This window comes from Eleutherodactylus coqui, chromosome 5 (assembly GCF_035609145.1).
Source record: "Eleutherodactylus coqui strain aEleCoq1 chromosome 5, aEleCoq1.hap1, whole genome shotgun sequence".
In the NCBI taxonomy this organism is placed as follows: Eukaryota; Metazoa; Chordata; class Amphibia; order Anura; family Eleutherodactylidae; genus Eleutherodactylus; species Eleutherodactylus coqui.
In genome coordinates, this window is record NC_089841.1 from 273485034 (window position 1) to 273492560 (window position 7527).

The following is a 7527-nucleotide window of genomic DNA, read 5'->3' on the forward strand; positions in this document are numbered from 1 at the left end:
TAACCTTTTTGAATTAGTTGCCTTGTGTGAACATAAGGAATAATACGACAACCGCAATTCCCAAAAAAAAGTGGGGGCGCTGTACACGTAAATGTTAAGTAAAAAAGAATGCAACGATTTGGAAATCTCATGTAACCATACTTTATTCACACAAAAACATAGAACTAGAGATGAGCGAGCATACCGGATAAGGCAAATTACTCGATCGAGTAGTGCCTTATTCGAGTACCTGCCCGCTCATCTCTAAAGATTCGGGTGCCGGCAGGCGGCGGGGAGAGCAGGGAGGAACGGAGGGGAGATCTCTCTCCCCCCCCCCCCCCCCCCCCCGCAACTCACCTGTCGCCTGCGCCGGCAGCCGAATCTTTAGAGACGAGTGGGCAGGTACTTGAATAAGGCACTACTCAATCGAATAGTTTGCCTTATTGAGTATGCTCGCTCATCTCTACATAGAACACATCAGAAGGTGAGAGGGAGATATTGATCCATGTCATTTAAACCTGTAGACGACACTATCAGATAGTTACAGACTGTTGTATAAAGCAGAGGGGATGCCACACAGCGGGAGACACAGCCCCGCCCAACTTTTGTGAGTTGTTGCTGCCGTCCATTTCTACATGAGTTAACTTTTTAATGTCTCACTTCCACATTTGTGTTCTATTGTTCATAAACTATGATCAGATGAGATCGCCAAATCATTGCATTCTTTTTTAACATGTATTTACATTTTACAGCGTCCCAACTTTTATGGAATTGGGGTTGTATTTCTGGCCACTAGATTACTTGTATTCTGCATCTTTCCCCATTTATGAGCAGGATAAAACGTCCCTCTCATCAACTTCCTGTCCTGCCGTCGGCTACCTTCAGTTACACCATGGAGACGGGGACGCTAGCAACGGAGCAGGTAAGTGAATAACTTCTGTATGGCTCATATTTAATGCACGATGTACATTACAAAGTGCATTAATATGGCCATACAGAAGTGTATACCCCCACTTGATTTCACGAGACAACCCCTTTAAGTTGGGAGTTATTGAACCATCTAACAGTCCTTGGTGTTCACCAGTGGTAATGGTTGGGAAAAAAAGATGGAACAATAAGATTTTGCATAGATTTTCATAAAATTAATGCAATATTCCGTTTTGATAGCTACCAATGCCCTGCATTGATGGCCTTATTGATAAGTTGGGGAATACGGTTTATATTTCTACTTTAGATTTATGTAAAGGCTATTGGCAAATTCCCCTGGATGAGAAATCAAAAGAGAAAACGGCGTTTGCGATGACTAGTGGCTTGTACCAGTTTAAACACATGCCACTTGGTCTTCATGGTGCTCCAGTCACATTTCAGAGAGCCATGGACATACTCTTAAAGGACCATATGGAATACAGTGCTGCTTATTTAGATGATGTAATTTTTAGCAACTCATGGGAAGACCATTTGCATCACCTCAAAAAGGTGATCACTGCGATGGGGAAGGCAGGGTTCACCATAACTCCACGGAAATGTGCTTTAGGATTTCAAGAAACAAAGTACCTTGGATTTATTGTGGGTAATGGTAAAGTAAAAGCAAAGACCTCAAAGTTGCAAGCGGTTCTAGCGGCTAGTAATCCAACCACCAAAAAGGAAGTCCGATCCTTTTTAGGTTTGGTAGAGTACTATCAAAGGTTTATTCCCGATTTTTCTGCCATAGTTGCCCCCTTGACCAACTTAACAAAAAAAAGCAAGAGAGAGGAAGTGATCTGGACAGAAGAATGGGAGATGGCTTTTGTCCAACTAAAGGAAATTTTGTGTAAAGAGCCAGCAAAGCCCGAACTTTGATAGGCCATTCATTGTACAGACAGATGCCTCAGAGGTTGGACTGGGTGCAGTCCTTAGTCAAGAGATTAATGGCGAGGAGCGCCCTATTCTGTACTTAAGCAGGAAACTATTTCCCTGTGAACAAAAATATTCCACTATCGAGAAAGAAGGATTAGCGATTAAGTGGGCTTTGGAGGCCTTACGTTACTATGTGTTAGGAAAAGAGTTCACTCTAATAACTGATCATCATCCTCTAACCTGGATCCATTCCATGAAAGACAGAAATGCCAGGATTACCAGGTGGGATTTGGCATTACAACCATTTAGGTTCCAGATAAAGCATAGATCGGGGAAAGAGCACCAAAACTCAGATCACTTATCTAGGTACGGTGCTACAATAAAGTTGTCTGAGAATGGACAAGCTTCCTCTTAAAGGGGTTGTCCCGCGGCAGCAAGTGGGTCTATACACTTCTGTATGGCCATAATAATGCACTTTGTAATATACATTGTGCATTAATTATGAGCCATACAGAAGTTATAAGAAGTTTTTCACTTACCTGTTCCGTTGCTAGCGTCCTTGTTTCCATGGAGCCGTCTAATTTTCAGCGTCTAATCGCTAGATTAGACGCGCTTGCGCAGTCCGGGTCTTCTTCTTTTCTGAATGGGGCCGCTCGTGCCGGAGAGCGACTTCTTGTAGCTCCGCCCCGTCACGTGCCGATTCCAGCCAATCAGGAGGCTGGAATCGGCAATGGACCGCACAGAAGCCCTGCGGTCCACCGAGGGAGAAGATCCCGGCGGCCATCTTCAGCAGGTAAGTAAGAAGTCACCGGAGCGCGGGGATTCAGGTAAGCGCTGTCCGGTGTTCTTGTTTAACCCCTGCATCGGGGTTGTCTCGCGCCGAACTGGGGGGGGGCTGTTGAAAAAAAAAACAAAAACGTTTCGGCGCGGGACAACCCCTTTAAGGAAGGAGGAATGTGAAGATGTATAAGGTTAGTTGTGATGCATGCGTTCCTTTACTTATACAACACTTTTGTATGAATGGATGTGAATGCTTCTTTGCTTTTCTCATTTGGCCGGCCACCTAATGCTTATCTATCTCTTTCTTTTCCTGGAAACCATGTACTACAGCTAAGGGAAATGTTCTAAGTAAAATGTATTATGTTTGTTTGTACTTACCTGCACTGGTGGAGCTGCAGCGGGGTGTCTGCTCTGAGGATATAGAGGCAGACCAGCAGCCAATGAATGACTTTATAGGTCTCCTGAAAAGGATTGTGGGAGGATTCACTGCTATAAAGGCTCACCTGTGCAATTAGTGTGGAGGTCAGTGCAGTTTCTTTTGTTAGTCGTGCCGGGACTGTGTGAGGAACATGTCAATGGACTTTTCTGTTTACCGTGTAAAGATGGACTGCTTTAAATAAACGCCTATATGCTTTGGAAGAACTGGGTCTGAGGCTCCTTGAATGTACCCATCCTCACATTCAACAGAACCTAATAGCTGCAGGATAACGGCGTGGATTTCCGCCACGTGCCCTCTGTGGGCATTACGCCAAAGAAGCACAAAATGGCGGTGTCGCAGCGAGAATATCGTGAAGACCACCGATGCGATATAGTGTCACCCTTGTGGATGCAGCCTTATACCAAACCTGACCTATGTCCATACAGCAACTCCTTCAGTTGGTGCACATTTTGCAGATACGTGGGAGCAGATCTCAAATATGTTCAATGGGGTTACAGTCCAGTGATTTTGGGGGCGAAAGCAATGTGGAGAATTGATTGCTATGCTCCTCCGGATACTCCCTAGTGATCCAAGCTAAATGATGCAGAGCATCGTCTTGTTGAAAGATGGTACTATGGTCAGGGAAGGCAATTTGTACTTACCATAAATCTTTCTTGTCTTATTCATTGAGGGAGACAGCTGAGCTCGGAAACCTGACGAATGGAGTTGACTGCTACAAAGAAAGCCAACTTCCACGCCAAAAGGCAAGCTGGCACTTTACTTAACCGCTCAAAGGGATAAGATTGTAGGGCATCAAGTACCAGATTAAAGACAAGAGGATGGTATAGAGGGCCAGTGAGTATAGAAAATTATGGATAGTGTGGATACCTAACCCCTATAGGAACGATAAGAGGTGGTATAAAGAAAAACGCATAGGATGGAAGTTGCATTTTCTAGCCTTATTCATGGTTAGAATTTCAGGTCCGTAAATCTATGGGCTCTCAAGACTGCAGCTTCAACTGACTCGCCATTATATGAAGCGTGGACAAACTTGGGTGGAAGAGGGGTGCCAGTAAAAAAAAGATCCTGTGGAAGAAGATGGCACCACATTGAATCAACAAGATCCGTGTACCACTAATTGTGAGGCCAATCTGGGGTGATGAGAATCACCACGCGGCCTTTCATCTTGATCTTCTTGAGAAGTCATAGTTTTAGTGGGAAGGGTGAAAAGACATACTAGAACTTTAAGTGCGCCCATGGAATTACTAGTACATCTACTGTTCGAGCTTGGGGATCCTGAGACCTGGACACAAAGATTGCAGCTTGTGATTGATTCTGCATGCCATCAGATCGACGTCCAGTTGACCCCACTATCATCATGTAGCTCCCATTCTGTCGGTACATCTCCCTGCTGAGGAACTCAGTTATCCAGTTGTCCACCCCCAGTACGTGGACTGCCGAGAGCGCTGAAAGGTGATCATCAGCCCATGTTAGGATTTTCCCTGTTTCTGCTATGACCTTCATGCTGTGGGTGACGGCTATGGTGTTGTCTGTTTGAACCTGAACTGAGAATCCTGTCTGCTGTAATGAAGCAATAGGTTAATTGCTCGAGGTTCCAACACATTTCGACTCCTTTATAGTGCAAGTGCCTTGTGTCAAGAGATTCCGCAGAGTACCCCCCCCCCCAGCCGAGTAGGCTGGCATCCATGCTAAGTATCTGCCATTGGAGGGTCAAAAAGGAGCGCTCCAGATGGATCTGTGGGGAATCCAACTAAAAGAAAGGAGTGCTGCAGCTGCAGAGGTAGGAGGGTCTTTCAATCAAGAGAGCTCACTGTTTGTCTCACCGCGAGAGCATAGTCCACTGGAGAGGCCAAGCATGAAATTATCTGAATAGAATTGCTTCAAAAAAGGAGACCATCAGCCCCAGCACTCTCATGCAGTGACGATTGGTCAGGGAATTCTGAGTTTTCAGAGTGTACCTGCTTCTGGAGTAATAGTTTCGTCGGCGACAGTATGACAGGGTACTGAACCATGTCGGAGAGACCCAAAAAGTCTAAACGTTGCAACAGTGAGAGGGAAGGATGATGATCCATCTGAACCTGGAGAGGGTGTCCAGAGTGATGTGGAGACTCGGGGGGGGGGGGGGGCTTTACTCATGATGTCAAGATAGGCAATGGCTACTATTTCCTTGGAGTGGAAGAGAGCCATCACTGACATCAGAACCTTTGTGATTCCGGGATGGGGGGTCGTGACCACCCCGAATTGAAGGTCTGTGAATTGATAGTACTTTGACTAGATGGTGAAGCGGAGAAAAGGCTGATGTGCTCGACATATGGGGACATGGAGGTAGGCATCCTTGATGTTGATGAATGACAGAAACTCCTCAGGTTCCATGGAAGCAATGATAGATATCAGTAGCTCCATGCGGAAATGTTGGAATTTTACATACTGATTCAACTTCTTCAGCTCCAGACCAGGCCTGACTGTGCCATTCTTCTTGGGCACCATGAAGAGATTGGAATAGAAACCCATAAAGTGGTGAGGAGGAGGAGCCGTAAAAATGATGCCTGGAGAGGATAGGTTGTCTATTGCCTGAACCAAAGCGTTGGGCTTTAAAAGGGACTTCGAAGTGCTGGAGCTGAAAAAGCGATCTGGAGGAAGGCAGAATATTCTATGGCGTAACCCAAAGAAATGACCAACCCAAATGGGCAACCCAAGTCTCCCTGAATAGAGAAAGTCATTGGCCCACCATGGATAGATTCGTTGGGGGCTGCCCTTCACATGTTAGATTTAGTAAAAAAGTACTTCCAAGAACTATGGTGGAGGGCACAAGGAGGGTCTCAGTTCAATGGAGAGCTTCTTTTCTGTTCCTATGAGGTGCTTTTATTATCTGAACTCCAGGGGCTAGAGCCACAAAGAGTCAAATTAGGGTATTGTTTTCTGTGGAGCTCTTACAACGTCTGGATTCCGTGGTAGGTGGGAACTTTCACCCCCAATGGCACCAGAGATGATTTCAACCAGTCTGGACGTAAAAGTCTTGAGCCAAAAGAAAAAGAAAAAAAAGCCTGTTAAGGATCTCATAGAGGAAGCATCTGCATCTCAGGATTTTAGCCACAGGGTCCAGTGTGTGGCTACCGAAAAGTTCAAGTTCAAGCTGAAAGTCTGGCCGTGTCCAGGGAAGGTGTCAATTAAGTCTGTCCTTATTCAGGGAAGCTTTGCAGATAAACTTACCTGCCTGGCCTATCTGATGAGCAATATCTGCCAATTCTTCCAGAGAAGGTCGCCACGGACAGTTTTGATGCCCGTTTTTGTCCAGATGGGAATCAGAGGAGGACTCGGACAGTTCACCCTCTGAGCGACTATTGTCTCTGGAGAAAGGTTCAGAGAGAACCCTGGGAAGGGCTGGACAGGACGGTGATGCAGGGAACCTGGACGATTGCTTTGAGTAAGAAGCCCTAGTCATCTTCCATAGTCTGTCATACGAGAAGCCCTGTGTGGAGTCTTCTCCTTTGGGCACGGTTTAAAATGATTGACTAGTAATACGGTCCAGCCTGTCTAGAATTGCAGTATACCCCTTGTAAGGTCCGAGACTGCCTTTGACCGACAGCATACCCAATCCGATTCAGTAGTGGGTCGGAGCTGGGTGGGAGGTGTGCCAGTAGTCAGTTTTTCAGCCACCTTCCACGATGGAATGCAGTTTGGACAAAACGGCTCAGAATGCCCACATGTAAATTTAGTGTTGCAGCGAAAACACACACACTATGTGGTCTTTAGCCAGTCCCTGTCTGGAAACTTAATAAATACTTTTGTACAGACCTACTGCAAGTGGTATTGCAGGTAGGACAATAGAGAGGGAAGGTAGCCACCAGGCACAGCTTACCTGTTCCGGAGCTGGTCTGGGACACAAATGATCACTGTTGGATGGTCTGGAGCCCTCTATGAGAAGTGAAGCCCATGGAATTCAGTTGCATGGAAGGCACCACAGGTCCCAGCAAGCCTACATGGAGGGTGGGCTGGGCAGTGATAAGGGGAAAGAAAGAAGGCCTCCCTTAAACAGAGCACCAGGATTGGAGACTGGTACAACTGTCTCTGCTCAGGGTTAGTGGGCATGGCCGGCGGTCTACCGCTGAGAAGAGCCTCACCCAGCACTGAAGAAGGCAGAAGAGGGGGAGAGGTCAGCGCCGGACACAAGTCATACTCGCGGCGCTGCCGTTCTTGAATACATCATCCAGCCACAGAGAACTTCCTTGTAGCACCCAGTTCCCACCGCGCGCTAGGAAGGTACTAAGCTCGATATCCTGTGCCAGAAAAAAGGAACAGTCGCCACTGCAAGGAGCTCAAGCTGCCAGAGGAAGACTTCCCTACCAATGCCAAGAGGCTCGAATAGAGCTTCTCCCCCTTTTGCAGCTCCAAGGGAGCACCACTTAAGAGGCAACATGCATCCCCTCAGACATGTACACCAGCTAAGGTAAAGTCATTCCTCATTGGAAAAAAAGCCAGGAGAGCTGCAGTGT